Source organism: Plecotus auritus, assembly GCF_963455305.1.
Source record: "Plecotus auritus genome assembly, chromosome: 7".
In the NCBI taxonomy this organism is placed as follows: Eukaryota; Metazoa; Chordata; class Mammalia; order Chiroptera; family Vespertilionidae; genus Plecotus; species Plecotus auritus.
The window spans coordinates 116,626,713-116,641,698 of NC_137774.1; the positions used below are offsets into that span (position 1 = coordinate 116,626,713).

The 14,986-nt window shown below is 40.6% G+C and overlaps 1 protein-coding gene across 1 annotated transcript in view; it reads left to right on the plus strand.

Annotated features, from left to right (window-relative positions):
* Positions 1 to 13,234: 13,234 nt before the first annotated feature.
* LOC308252753 (solute carrier organic anion transporter family member 6A1-like) overlaps positions 13,235 to 14,986 on the plus strand; it is a gene marked incomplete at its 3' end in the record, with an annotated part of 42,028 nt that continues 40,276 nt past the window's right edge. Inside the window, exon 1 of the mRNA XM_080677468.1 lies at positions 13,235 to 13,256. The remainder of the gene's footprint in view (positions 13,257 to 14,986) is intronic.

Below are 14,986 nucleotides of genomic sequence, written 5' to 3' on the forward strand. Positions count from 1 at the left end.
CCATTTTTATTTTTTATGAATGTGTTCCTTCTTCGCTTCCTATTTCTTCTTTTCACACCAGACCCTTTAGCATTTCATGCATTGCTGGTTTGGTGGTGATAAACTCTCTTAGTTCTTTTTTGTCTGTGAAGCTCCTGATTTCACCCTCAATTTTGATAGCCTTGCTGGGTACAGTATTGTTGGATTTAGACCCTTCCTTTCAATGACTTTGTATATTTCATTCCATTCCTTTCTGGCCTGATGTGTTTCTGTTGAGAAATCATTCGCTAGTCTGATGGGGAATCCTTTGTAGGTAACTTTCTGTATATCTCTGGCCACTTTTAAGATTCTTACTTTGTCATTGGTGTTTGCCAATTTAATTATAATGTGCTTTGGTGTCATTCTTTTGGGGTTCATTTTGTTTGGGACTCTGTGAGCTTCTTGGACTTGTGTGAGTTTTTTCTTCCCTATATCAGGGAAGTTTTCTGTCATTATTTCTTCAAACAGGTTTTCTATTCCTTGCTCAGTTTCCTCTCCTTCTGGCAACCCTATTACGTGGATGTTGTTTTATCCCAAAGTTCCTTTAGGCTCTCCTCTTGTTTTTTAAGCTTTTTTTCTAGATGCTGCAATGCTTGGGTGTTTTTTCCTATCTTGTCTTCTAGCTCACTGATGCAGTCCTCCACTTCTTCTAGTCTACTGTTGATGCTTTCTATTGAGTTCTTTATTGCAGTGATGTCATTTTTCATTTCTTCTTGGTTCTTATTCATTTCCTCTTGTTTCTTACACATATTGATGAATTTGTCTTCCAACCATTTCAGCGACCTTATGACCATTTCTCTGAATTCTTTCTCTGACAGGTTGCTTGCTTCCATTTTGTTTACTTCCTTTTCTGGTGATGCCTCCTTTTCTTTCATATGTGGGCTGTTTCTTTGTCTCCCCATGATCTCTCCTCTCCAGGTGTCTGGTTATGTAGCTCTCTCTCTCCTGCATTGACTTAAAGGCACAAAATACAACACAATAAGGCACAATGCACAAGGCACTGAACTCAAATGTATTCATGATACTAATAACCCCAACTAAAGGTGACCACTAGAGAAAAGAGAATTAGGGGATTTAAAAAAAAGAGTGCAAAAATTACATTGAGAAAAGGGGAAAAAGTAAGAGAAAAAGGAAAGAGAATAAAAAATAAGGGGGAAAAACTATATGGGGAGAAAACTCCAATAGAACTACAACTAATCCAAAAAAAAATGCAAGCAACTAACACCTAGAGATGAATGCAAATTACAAACAACAACTAATAACAAGCGAGCAGATGAAAAACAGAAGCAAAAAAATAGAGAAACAATCACACAAACAAACAAACAAACAAAAACAATCTAATCAACAAACAACAACAATAAGACAGAGAGAAAGAAGGGCAAAATAAAACAAAAAACATAAATAAACAAACAAAAAAAGGGGAGAGAGAAAAAAATTTGGATAGTGAAGAAAGAGAAGAGAGAAGTGTGTATGGACTTGGAGCAGGGGATCAGAAATTATATGTATTATTAGGATGAATTTTTAACAGGGTAAGAATATGGAATAGGGAAAATCTAAAGCAGGAATAGGGTAAGGGAAACAGGACAACAAAAGGGAAAAAGTGAGGAAGAGAGTGTTGGCATAAAGGTCAAGTTGAGATAGAGTAAAATGATGCTAAAGGAAAAATGAAAATAGAATGTAGAACACTAATCCCAGAATAAAATAAAATAAAGAGAAAATAAAATGAAACTTTAAAAAAGGTAAAATAATAGTAGTAATAATACTGATTAAAAATAAAAATATAATAATTAAAAAGGTAAAATCAAGTGAGAAAAAAATTTAGTTTCTTAAGTGAAAGATAAAAAATAAAAATGTGCAGTAGTGAAGGTCATTCACTTTCTCTATTGTTCTGTTTGGCACACATGTTTCCTGTCAGGTAGTCAGGACAGTATTGAAGTTCCCTGCGTTCCACAGCTCCTCTGTGTCGTAAGCCACAATCTTGTTTTTAAGCAGACAGTATTTCTTTGTTACTCAGCCTGCCTGTGGTTGTAATTACCCAAGAGTCAGTTTGTGATTCAACCCCTGGGTGGCAGTGTTTCTGTATTGACATCTGGGGCTATAAGTCCTCTCTACCCAGTATTTAGAATTTGTTTTCCCTGCTGCACTTAATACTGGTTTGAGGGTATGGACTGCCCCAGAGCTGGTTTTCTGATCGTTTCTCCCCGCTCTGATCCCCAGGTTCCACAAACACAACTTTCCCCTGCAGTCTCTGAGAGTGTTTTTAATTGGGTGATCCTATGTACTGGGCTTAGTAATAAAAAGCAAGGATTTAAAGAGAAAAAAGAGCCAGAGTAAGTGCGCAAACTCATGACTTTTTTACCCCGGCACTGCGTGCAACTCTGCTCATGTCTCTGTACATGTCTTTTTCCCCTGGCACAAGCAGTTGGTTTATTGGTAAAGCTTCAGGCTGCCTTTTTGTGCCCAGCCCATCTATGGGTTTATTTCTAGAGTTCCCTTCTGTGCAGTCCTATGGACCCCCTTCCACATTTGTGGACTATGCTGGCCCCAATGTACACAGATTTTGTGGGGCACAGACTTCCTCTGAACCTCTAGATCCCACTGTGCACATTTCTCCCTTCAGCCTGGATCGCAGACCTCACCTTTCTCTGGGGGAAATCTGACCTTTTCGTTAGAAGGTGCAGAGCTTGTCCGAGTCCGCGTATTCGCGCTGCTTGAGACCCGGTGTTTGTGGGTTCACAGATGGTCCCTGGTTGTTGTGGTTGTAGGGTCCCGGGAGGTATCCGATTCTTCTCCATTGAAGGGAAGGCTAGGCTTCTGATCACAGCCACTCTTCCTTTCAAGATGGCACAGTCTCTGTGGCAGAGCCGGTCACTCTGGGAGAGATTTCAGCAGCAGTGGAGGCTGCCGGGTCAGGGCAGCCTGGTCCGGCAGTCCCTAACAGTCCCTTGGAATATAGCTGTCCCTCACTCACAAATAGACACTCCCCATACGTCCACACACTCTCCTTTCATTCTCTCACACACACACTATCTTGCAGCCTGCCTTCCCGTTGGCAGCCATCTTTGATCTTCTATGTCAATTTCTTTTTGTTTCAGACATTTAGTGTGATTATTTCTCCCCCAGTTAGATGCTGAGTGATGGACATGGACATATATGATACCATTTATTTCATGTTCAAGAACATGACAAACAGTAGTATTGTTCAAGGATGTATACACATTGTCATAAAAGTGTTAAAAAGGCTAGGGAATGGTGAACTTCAAGTATACGATATGGGTTATGGAAGGAGAGAGAAGAATATGTTTGGGAGTACATGTTGGACTTCAACCATTTTGATAATCTTTTATTTTCTGTTCTGGATGATAGATATTAGATTGTCATTTATTCATTTTTATTATCAAAATATAATACATCAAAATAAATATTAGTACTGAGATGATTAAAAAGATCATATTCTTCATAAATTACTCATGAATATAGTATTTTTAAAAAACAGATACAGTAATTCCATTGGCAAATATTTCATAGAGGTTAAAGCTTATTAGTGTTTTAGAAAAAGGATCATTTTGTGCTCATAAATTTTAAACACATTTAATTTAAATAAGTTTGAATCACTGTAAATTAAGTTTGAATCACTGTAAATTAAGTTTCGCTTTGTAATGATTACAGTGGTGATCTGTTTTGTCTTAAAATGCATATTATTGTGTGTTTTTTTTCTTTCTACATTTTAGGTATTGTGTTTGGTCTTGTAGATGTGAGCATTGACACGTTTCAGAGGGGCAGTGGACTGAAAACCATTGAGAGTACGTTGTTGTCATCGAGTTATGATATTTCATCTTGCCTGGTAGTAGTGTTTATAGCATACTATGGAGGGAGAGGAAACATTCTAAAATGGATTACAGTTTCCTCCTTTTTAGTAGGATTTGGATCACTTTTATTTGCTTTTCCATACTTTAATGGTGAAGATTATCAATTGGACATAGAAACTGAAGGTAAGATTTAAATGTTACTGTCATACATCAAATAATTGTTTCTTTAAATCATTGCCTCTAGGACCTTATAATAGACTGTGTTACTTGTCTGTCTGTATACCCATCCACCTGTATCTATTTATATGATCAAGTTTATTAAGCTAATTAATTGTAGCTCCCTAGTAATATACATCCATTCTTTCATCTTCTCAGGATCATATAATTTTTCATGTAAGAGATGGGCCTAGGAAGAACAAAGACTACTTTGTGATAATTATTTTGTGAAATTGTTTTTCTCTTATCAATTTTTATATATATTTCTTGAGAACTTTAGTAATTCCTCCTGTGTTCCACAAGGTGCTTTAATTAATCCATTTATTTTGACTTCAAAACACTGACACACAAGCACAAATACAAACATAAAAAACTTACACAAAAGAAGAAAGGTCAGACATTTTCTAGCTACTCCTCCCATTTCAAAATGGGAGCTGCTCTTTGACATTTTCATACATCTATCTATGCAGATATATTGCTTTATTTTAATGTTTATCTCTTACATAACCAATTTTCTACTCTGTTCACACATTAGTGTGTGTGTGTGTGTGTGTGTGTGTGTAGAATTTCTATGTTCTCTTTGAAACAGTCCATTTACCACCACCTGCCACTCCCTTTCTCTGCTTCCCTCATCCCATCACAGTTTTCCATACCCAGGACAAGTTGATCTTCAGGCCTGCTTCAACCAACAAGTAGGTATCATATTCCATCAAATCATTTAGCAGGTAAAACTGAAATTTCTTCATTAGTCTGTGAAAACACTTGTATCACACTATGATCTTTAGTTTCTAGATTTTTACATGTGATTGGCCACCCAACATTCCCATGATTGCAGTGAACTGTCACTTCACCAAGAACTTCCTAAATATCTATTATCCCAACTCTGATAATACCCACTCATTCTTCCAACTCACTCATATAATTAAAAATACAGTTTTTTTATTAGAACATTCAGTCTATTAACGTCTACTTTCTTCCTTAATTAGACTCTCCTTGTTGTCACTTGCTTTAATTTATATTCCTTAATATAAAATACTAGAGGCCCAGTGTACGAAATTCGTGCACCAGGGGAAGGGGGGGTGTCCCTCATCACAGCCGGCACCCTCTCCAATCTGGGACCCTCCAAGGAATGTCCAACTGCCCATTTATGTCCTGGATCGGGCCTAAATGGGCAGTCGGACATCCTTCTCACAATCCAGGACTGCTGCCTCCCAACTGCTCACCTGTCTGCCTTCCTTTCTGATTGCCCCTAACTGCTTCTGCCTGCCAGCCTGATCACCCCCTAACCACTCCCCTGCCAGCCTGATTGATTCCTAACTGCTCCCCTGCCAACCTGTTTGCCCCTAACTGCCCCCCCCTGCAGGCCTGGTCCCCCCCAACAGCTCTCCCCTGCAGGCCTGGGTCCCCCCCAACTGCCCTTCCCTGCAGGCCCAGTCGCCCCCAACTTCTCTCCTCTGCTGGCCTGGTCACCCCTAACAGCCCTCCTCTGCAGGCTTGATCGCCCCCAACTGCCCTCCCTTGCAGGCCTGGTCCCTCCCAATTGCCCTCCCCTGCAGGCCATGTTGTGGTGGCCATCTTGTGTCCACATGGGAGCAGCCATCTTGTGTGTTGGAGTGACGGTCAATATGCATATTATTCTTTTATTAGGTAGGATAGAGGCCTGGTGCATGGGTGGGGGCCAGCTGGTTTGCCATGAAGGGTGTCCCAGATCAGGGTGGGGGTTCCCTTGGGGCATGGGGCAGCCTGGGTGAGGGGCCTGTGGTGGTTTGCAGGCCAGCCACACACCCTGGCAACCCAAGCGGGGGCCCTGGTATCTGGGATTTATTTATCTTCTATAATTGAAACTTTGTAGCCTTAAGCAGAGGCCAAGGCAGGCCAAGGCTGCAGAAGCTTGGCTTCCTCCATCGCTGGGGGCAACCTTATCCTCCTGCTCTCTCTCCAGCTCTGAGGCTGTGCCATTTTTGTTTGGATTTATTTATCTTCTATCATTGAAACTTTGTAGCATTGAGTGGAGGCCTGGGCAGGCAAGGGCAGGTGGAAAGCTTGGCTTCTTCCATTGCTAGGGAAACCCAAGCCTCCCTCCTGCTCTCTCTGTAGCCGCAGCCATCTTGGTTGGGTTTATTTGCATATTTGCTCCTGGTTGGCTGGTGGACGTGGCTTATGGGTGTAGCAGAGGTATGGTAAATTTGCATAGTACTCTTTTATTAGATAGGATTATATTAAGTACTAGAGGCCCGGTGCACGAAATTCGTGCACAGGGGTGTGTGTATCTCTCAGCCCAGCCTGCACCCTCTTCAACCTGGGACCCCAAGAGGGATGTCTGACTGCCTGTTTAGGGTGGGATTGGGCCTAAACAGGCAGTCAGACATCCCTTTCACAATCCAGGACTGCTGGTTCCCAACTGCTCGCCTGCCTGCCTGCCTGCCTGATTGCCCCTAACTGCTTCTGCCACCAGACTTTTCACCCCCTAACCGCTCCCCTGCCAGCCTGATTGACGCCTAATGGCTCCCCTGCTGGCCCAGTTGCCCCTAACTGCCCTCCCCTGCTGGCCTGGTTGCTCCTAACTGTCCTCTCCTTCAGGTCTGGTCACCCCCAACTGCCCTCCCCTGCTGACCTGGTCACCTCTAACTGTCCTCCCTTGCCAGCCTGGTCACCCCTAACTGCCCTCCCCTGCAGGCCTGATCACCCCCAACTGCTCTCCCTTGCAGGCCTGGTCCCTCCCAACTGCCCTCCCCTGCTGGCCTGATTGCCCACAGCTGCATCCCCTGCTGGCCATCTTGTGGTGGCCATCTTGTGTCCACCTGGGGGCAGCCATCTTTGACTACATGGGGGCGGCCATCTTCTGTTGGAGTGATGGTCAATTTGAATATTACTTCTTTATTATATAGGATTTCAAACATACTCTAATCATAATCCTAAGATCCCTGGCCCATTGTCCTATTTTGTTCATGGCTGGAAAATTTTTGATCCAACTAGTTATCTTTCCTACACTGTTGAGGAGCATTTTAGAGAAAAATCACAAAAAAAGAAGGACCAGTCAGTCCCACAATGAATTTGTTACTGTCAACCTCAATTATGCTCTTACATGAATCCATTCCCCTGACATTTTTTTAAGTCTACTCTCTTTCATAATTCACAACTTTCCTCTTGTTTTAGTTAGTTTGTACTACTATAACAAAAGTATTATAGACTGGGTGGCTTAAACAACAGAAATTTATTTCTCACAGCTCTGAAGGCTGAAAGTTCAAGATCCAGGTGCCTGCCAATTTAGTTCCTGGTAAGGACACTCTTCTTGGCATGTCCTCATATTGCTGTAGCCAAGAAAGAGAGGGAGAGCAAGCTCCCTAATGTTTCATCTTATAAAGGCACTAATCCCATTCATGAATACTCTACTTTCATGACTTATCTCCCAAAGGTCCCATCTCCAAATACTATCACATTGGGAATTTGGGTTTCAACATATGAATTGTGGGGGATACTTCAGTCAACAGAACCCACTTCACTCATCTTCTGTATTGGATAGAAAATACACGCCATAAGAGGAAATTGCCTTAATTTCTTACCATAGAAACTATAACTCCACCTATATTTTCATTCCTTACTTCTTCATTCCTGTTAAAATGGAAGAGCTATCCTCCTGCTAAACATCCTGTTCTCTCTTACCTACTTGGGAACTTTATTCCAATGATGATCTGTACCTCCTTCTGCAAATTCCTCTCTTTTTTCGGTACTACTCATTGGCACCTAAATGTGCTCAAGTTCTTCCCATTCTTTAAAAACAAAAACAATAATAGATATAACTCGCAGTCCTCTTTTTATCACTTTGCAAAATCTCATCATTTTAATTGACAATTTTTTTGAAAGACATGGCCAAGCTTTCTGACATTATTTCATATTATTTTTTCAACCCACTTGAGCATAGCTTGAACCCTAAACACTGCAATGAAGTTATTTTCACCAAGCCACCAACATAATTCATGTCATTTAATATAATTAACTTTTGACTTGTTATAGTTCTTGAACTATCACCAGTGTTTGTAGTACTAACTGTTCCCTTCTTGAAACTATAGTCCAAATAAAAGATTTTTTTTAATATGAAGAAAGGTGCTAAGAGATTAGTTTTATCCTATTTGTGGAAAACATTTGTTTTCAGATATTGGATAGCAGGAATATCAGGACTGTGAGCTCTAGGAAAAGGAAACCAACAAGCTGAATTTTCTAGGAGAAGGCAAGAGTAGTAGACTAGGGACATATTTGATTAAGGAGGGTGAAGGACTTCCTTAAGTTTAATAATCATAAATTCAAAGTGAGATTTGCATGGTTGTGTGTTTTCCTATGGCCACATTCAGTTTTTAAAGTGTAGGTGTAGAGTAAGGAGAAGAGTTTAACTTGACTAGGGTTGCAATTTCATTGAGGGATTGCATGACATACAAGAGAGCAAGGGATTTAAATGTGTTATGATGACAATGAAAGAAGTAAGGGTATAAAGGGTCGTTGAGATAGTGAAAAGGTGCAAGATCAATAGATTATATAGGTCCTGGTGGGTTTTAGGGATTGGTGAAATTGGGTTACTAGAAGGAGTGAGCTAGAAAGGTAAAGATGTTTGTAGGATGCTTGGAATTGCAATTAAAGAAGGTTTTTAGTTCATTGTGTTTGAAAGTTTAAATTGAATAGCTATATACCTGCTAAGTGGAGTTCAAGTATATGGGAAGAAAGCAGTTCAAGGAACTAACTGGCTAGGGTGTTGATACTGATATGTCTATATAAAATTGAATCATCAGTAATTAGAATAACAATTCTAGAGACCTCCTCCTATTTAACATGGAATCAAATATTCCATATGAATACTGAACCAGCTGAAATTTTTCATTAGTGTACTATTTTGCAATCTACACATTAACCAGTTTTTCACAGTAATATTTTCAGAACACTCGTTAAGTTCCAATCAAATATACACAATCAAAATGATCTAATAGCATTGTTTAGATCTACCAGGCTAATAACAAATGCAATTCTAACAAACATTTATTTACTATTGTTTTATAAACAGGTGAATAAAAAAAAGCTTAAGAAATAGACTGTCCTGTAAAAAAATTTAAAATCTAGTGGATTATTATATAATGACTAACAAAAAATTTTATTGTGTAATACAGTGATTTTCAGCCTTTTTCATCTCATGGCACATATAAACTAATTACTAAAATTCTGTGGCACTCCAAAAATATATATTTTTGCCAATCTGGTGGAGTAAAGGGGGGGTCAGTGGGAAAAAAGGGGGATATCTGTAATACTTTCAATAACAAAGATCATTTTTAAAAAAATAAGAGAACATAAAGTTACAGAAACAAAAATAAATTGGTATAATTTTGATTCATTCACACTGGATGGCTACTGTTGTGTTAGCTATTGTCATTTGTTTATTTGACAATCTAAAGGAAAAGAGGTCAGTGCCCCTGACTAGTCAGGGATTGGATGTTTTAAAAATTCTTATGGTGCACTCATTAAAAATCGCTGGTTAATGCCTTGTCCTTCTGGACCTATGTTTTAGAAGTTAGTGGGTATAAAATGGGAAATTATTTTAATCAGAGTGACACAAAATTAATTGTCAGAGAAGTGGATATAGAACTAAGCTCAGAAGGTAATCTTTAATAATTCAGATAATCTAAAAAGGATACTTTTATCCTAGGTCAAAAGTCAGAGTTATCAGATGCCAAATTTAAGATATGTATATTTACCTATGCAAACAAATATGTATATACATATAGTCATATGCATTTATGTTTGGTTTATATATAATATTTGCATCTTTTTCAGTATTCCCACAAATTTTATTTTACCATTGCATTTTTCTGAGAACATGTTGATTAATTGTAGAGCTACTACATTCAATGTAAATGAAATCTTAACTAAAAGAAAAAAGTATAATGGTGGAAATATCTTGTAAAAAGTAAAATTTTTCATAAAATACATTGTGTATTTGTTGTGTGTTTAAGTTTTGACTCGTTTAACAAAAAATTAAAATTATCCTTTCAAAAGATATTTGTGAAGAAACGAAGAATCTCAAAGCTTGCAAGAAATCCTTTTCATTCTACTCAAAATATGTAACTTTCTTCATGCTTGGGCAGACTGTGCAGGGAATAGCAGGAATGCCTCTTTATATCCTTACAGTAACCTTTCTTGATGACAACATTTCCAGACACTCAATTGGTATTTATCTAGGCAAGTTTTTTTCCTTCTAATATAATTTACCAATTCTGAATTTTTATTGAGCTTCTATATTTTGTTGTGCATATCTAAACTGATATACAGGTGCTAATTATTGGCTTTTATAATAACACTAGTGGGCTGGTGCATGAAATTCATGCACAGGGGGGTGTCCCTCAGCCCGGCCTGCATCCTCTCCAATCTGGGACCCCTCGGGGGATGTCTAAATCGGCAGATGGACATCCCTCTCTCAATCTGGGACTGCTGGCTCCTAACCACTCACCTGCCTGCCTGCCTGATTGCCCCTAACCACTTTGCCTGCTGGCCTGATTGCCCCAACTGCCCCCCGCTTCCAGTCTGATCACTCCCAACTGCCCCCCTGCTGGCCTGCTCACCCCAACTGCCCCCCTTGCTGGCCTGCTCGCCCCCAACTGCCGCCCCGCCACTGGCCTGATCACCCCCAACTGCCCCCCTGCCTGCCTGCTCACCCCAACTGCCCCCCCTGCTGTCCTGCTCACCCCCAACTGCCACCCTGCCAGCCTACTCAGCCCCAACTGCCCCCCTGCCAGCCTGCTCACCCCAACTGCCCCCCCCACTGGCCTGATTGCCCTCAACTGCCCCCCCCCCTTCCAGTCTGATCACCACTAACTGCCCCCTCCTGCCAGCCTGATTGCCCAAAACTGCCCCCCCCCTTGCTGGCCTGCTCACCCCCAACTTCCCCCCCTCCAGCCTGCTCAGCCCCAACTGCCCCCTGCTGGCCTGCTCACCCCCAACTGCCCCCCCCCCGTGCCAGCCTGCTCAGCCCCAACTGCCCCCCTGCCAGTCTGCTCAGCCCCAACTGCCCCCCCTGCTGTCCTGCTTGCCCCCAACTGCCCCCCCTGCTGGCCTGACCACCCCTAATTGCCCTCCTCTCCTGGCCTGACCACCCCTAACTGCCTCTGCCTCAGCCCTGGCACCATGGCTTTGTCCAGAGAATGTCTGGAAGGTCTCCCGGTCTAATTAGCATATTACCCCTTTATTAGTATAGATTGTAATAAATGGTAACTGGTGTGTTTAACTTCAAAATCACATTGAGCCACTTAATTCTGAAAAGCTGCTTGAGATTTGGAATTGTAGACAAGTCATCTGAAGGCCACCCTAAAAGATATAAAGCAATAGAAAAAATACATTCTTAAGTAATTAAAACTATAATCTTTCCATATATATACCATATCAAATTATATAGGCTGCAGTTCATTTTCCTAGAAAAAACCCTCAAAATAACCAGACTGAATTTCTTGAGTAGATGTATTTTTAAACTTAGGGGATATGTGTAGGAAGTTGCTGCCATCATGACCATAAGGGGAAATATATGCCTCTTCAGTACTAGATTCAGTGTGGTGCTAAAATAGTGATCATTGTTCTAAGTTCTTTACATAAATTAACTCACTAATCTTTTAGGGGAGCTCTGATATTTTGAAGTTAATGAAAACAATCTCATTTATCTTTTCAAGGAAAGAAGTGATATGCTATTTAATTGACCACAGAGTAGTATCCTCAGTTCACAGTGTTTTATGCTAATGTATCTTGCAATAAGTAACGCTGGGGTTTATCTCAGAATAATCTGTGCTTCCTTATATTACAATAGCTTCTAGTCCTGGTAGATCATCTATTTGTGCATCTATTTATCTAATTATCATTTGTGAAAAAAATTAAAGTTGTTTTTTATACTTATTGTGAAGGTGACATAAAATAAAATAGTATTTTGTGTCAAAATAATAATTTCTCTTCAGAGGTAAGAAAAGGCATGCTAATAAATGAAAATGTCTGATATTCATATATATGTTTGCTTTTAGAAAAAAAATTTGCTGTGATTTATTAGTCTTAGCTGAGGGTGGAAACAAATACGTTTGTTTTACCTTTGATTTTACGGAATAGCAATCAGAATTCACATCTATGCATTACAGAGAGAAATTTACTTTATTGTCACCTCTTGTCACCCTGGCAGCTAATATGAAAGATGCAAAGGGGATGAAATGTATCATTATAAAGTAGAATCTTGTGTTACTACCACAAACTAAAGTGGAATATGGTGCATTTAATTTATATTAAATGCAACTATATTTATTTATACTACTATTAAATATATAGATGAAATAAGATACAGTGAATTATATAATTAAATTACCTGAGTTTCTCTAGTACAAGCATTGAATATATGTATGATGGCTAATTTTATGTGTAAGCTTGGCTTAGTTTGGTCAAACACCAGCCTAGATGTTTCTGTGATATTTTTTAGATGTGGCCAACATTTACAATCAGTAGACTTTGGGTAAAGCAGATTACCCTCCATAGTGTGGGTCAGCCTCATCCAATCAGTTGAGGCCTTTTAGAATAAAGACTGATGTTTCCCAAAGAGAGAAATCTGTCTCCAGACAGCAACATAGAGAAACTCCACCTGAGTTGCTTCAGCCTGCTGTACTGCCCTGTGGATTTCAGACTTATTTATAGCCTTAAGGCTGTAATATTAATTCTTACCTGGATTTTGAATCTGCCAGACTATCATGCACATTTGGACTTGCCAGCCCCCACAGTTGCATAAGCCAATTCCTTAAAATCTCTCTTGCTCTGTAAATATCTTATTTGTAATAGTGCCAACAATAACAAATTAAAAAAGGAAGTAGAAAAAAATAATTCCCACTGAGAGATATTGATCAGAAAAACAGGAGATGGTCACCTGCGAAAAAAAATAGTTCAGAAATCACTTCACACATATCCACAAATCCTTATTTGTTCTATTTCTCTGGAGAACCCTAACTAATAAAGTATACTATGAAGCTTTAAGAAGGAATCCATTTTAGTGATGTAACTTTTATTATCTTGTGACAAAGCTGGCTTATATAGTAGTTTGATGTTCAATATTCATTTTATAGGCATACTGGAAGCTTCAGTAACAATTGGATATGCTTTGGGTTATGCGATAGCAGCACCACTGGTTACCACCCCTGAGAGGAGTACTTTTAATAAAGGGTAAGCCATTTTCTTTCCCTTTTTGCCTACATTATGTAAAATATTTATTCAATAGACACTTCAGCTTATAAATAGACTACAGGCCCAGTGCATAAATTTGTTCACCCGTGGGGTCCCTCAGCCTGGCCGGTGATCGTGGCCAATCAGGGCCCTCTCACCCAGTCCAGATCGGGGTTGATAGGGGCCAGCCAGCTGGGGAGGGACCATAAGAGGGTTCCAGAGCATGTCCAGCTCTCTCGCCCAGTCCCAGACCCCAGCAGCAAGCTAACCTACTGGTCAGAGCGCCTAGACCCTGGTGGTTAGTGCGCATCATAGCGACTAGTCAAGAGGTTGACCAAATGGTCGACCGATCGGTCAGACACTTAGCATATTACACTTTCATTATATAGGATACATTTAATTTTTAATGACCATATTTTAGAAAAATATATGTAAATGTCACTGATATGCACATATATGTACATATAAATACATCTAAAATGTATATTTTTTATGGTACTGCTTGATATCGAATTTAAAAGACACCACTTAGAATGACAAGCTAACTAGTAATCCTAATATATAAAAAGCCAGGGGCCATCACGACCGAAACAACCAAATGGTCGAACAAAGAACAGGCTATGTGGGGCGAGCAGGCCGGCAGAGGTTTTAGTGAGGGACGACCAAATGACTGAACAGCAGGCTGCATGGGGTGACCAGGCCGGGGGGGGGGGCAGTTGGGGACAACCAGGCTGGCAGAGGGGGGCAGTTGGGGGCGACCAGGCAGGCAGGGGTGTAGTAAGGGGTGACCAGGCCATCGGGGGGGGGGGGGGGGGCGGCAGTTGGGGGCGGCAGTTGGGGGCGACCAGGCCAGCAGGGGACAGTTGGGGGCAACCAAGACAGCAGTGGGGGCAGTTAGGGGTGATCAGGCTGGCCAGGGGGGGGCAGTTAAGGGTGATCAGGCAGGTGAGCAGTTAGGAGCCAGTGGTCCCGGATTGTGAGAGGGATCCGACTGCTGGTTTAGGCCCAATCCCCGGGATCAGGCCCAAACTGGCAGTCGGACATCCCCTGAGGGGTCCCGGATTGGAGAGGGTGCAGGCTGGGCTGAGGGAACCCCCCCCCCACCCCCCGTGCATAAATTTTGTGCACTGGGCCTCTAGTTCTGCATATAATTTTTTTTAAAATTGTGGTAAAAAAGATGTAACATAAACTTTATCATCCTAGCCATTTTTTAAATGTACAGTACAGTGTTAACTATATGCACTTAGTTGTGCAACAGATATCTAGATCTTTTTATCTTGCTAAACTGAAACTTTTTATCTGTTGCACAGCACCTTCCCTTTTTCCCTTTCTCCCCAGCCCCTGGCAATCACCATGCTACTTTCTGTTTCTAGGAGTTTGACTACCTTAGATATCTCATGTATGTGGAATCATGCAGTATTTGTCTTTTTGTGACTAACTTATTTCAGTTAGCATAATGTCCTCAAGTTTCATTGATATTGTAGCGTATGACAGAATTTTCTTCTTTATTCATTCTTCTGGCAGTGAACATTTAGTTTACTTCCTATTTGTGGCTATTGTGAATAATTCTGCAATTTCCATGAGTGTGCAAATATCTCTTTGAGATGCTGTTTTCAATCCTTTGTGATATATTCTCAGGAATGGAATTAAAAAAAAAATCTTCACCCAAGGATATGCTTGTTGATTTTTTTTTTACGAGAGAGAAAGAGAGAGAGACATTGATTAGTTGC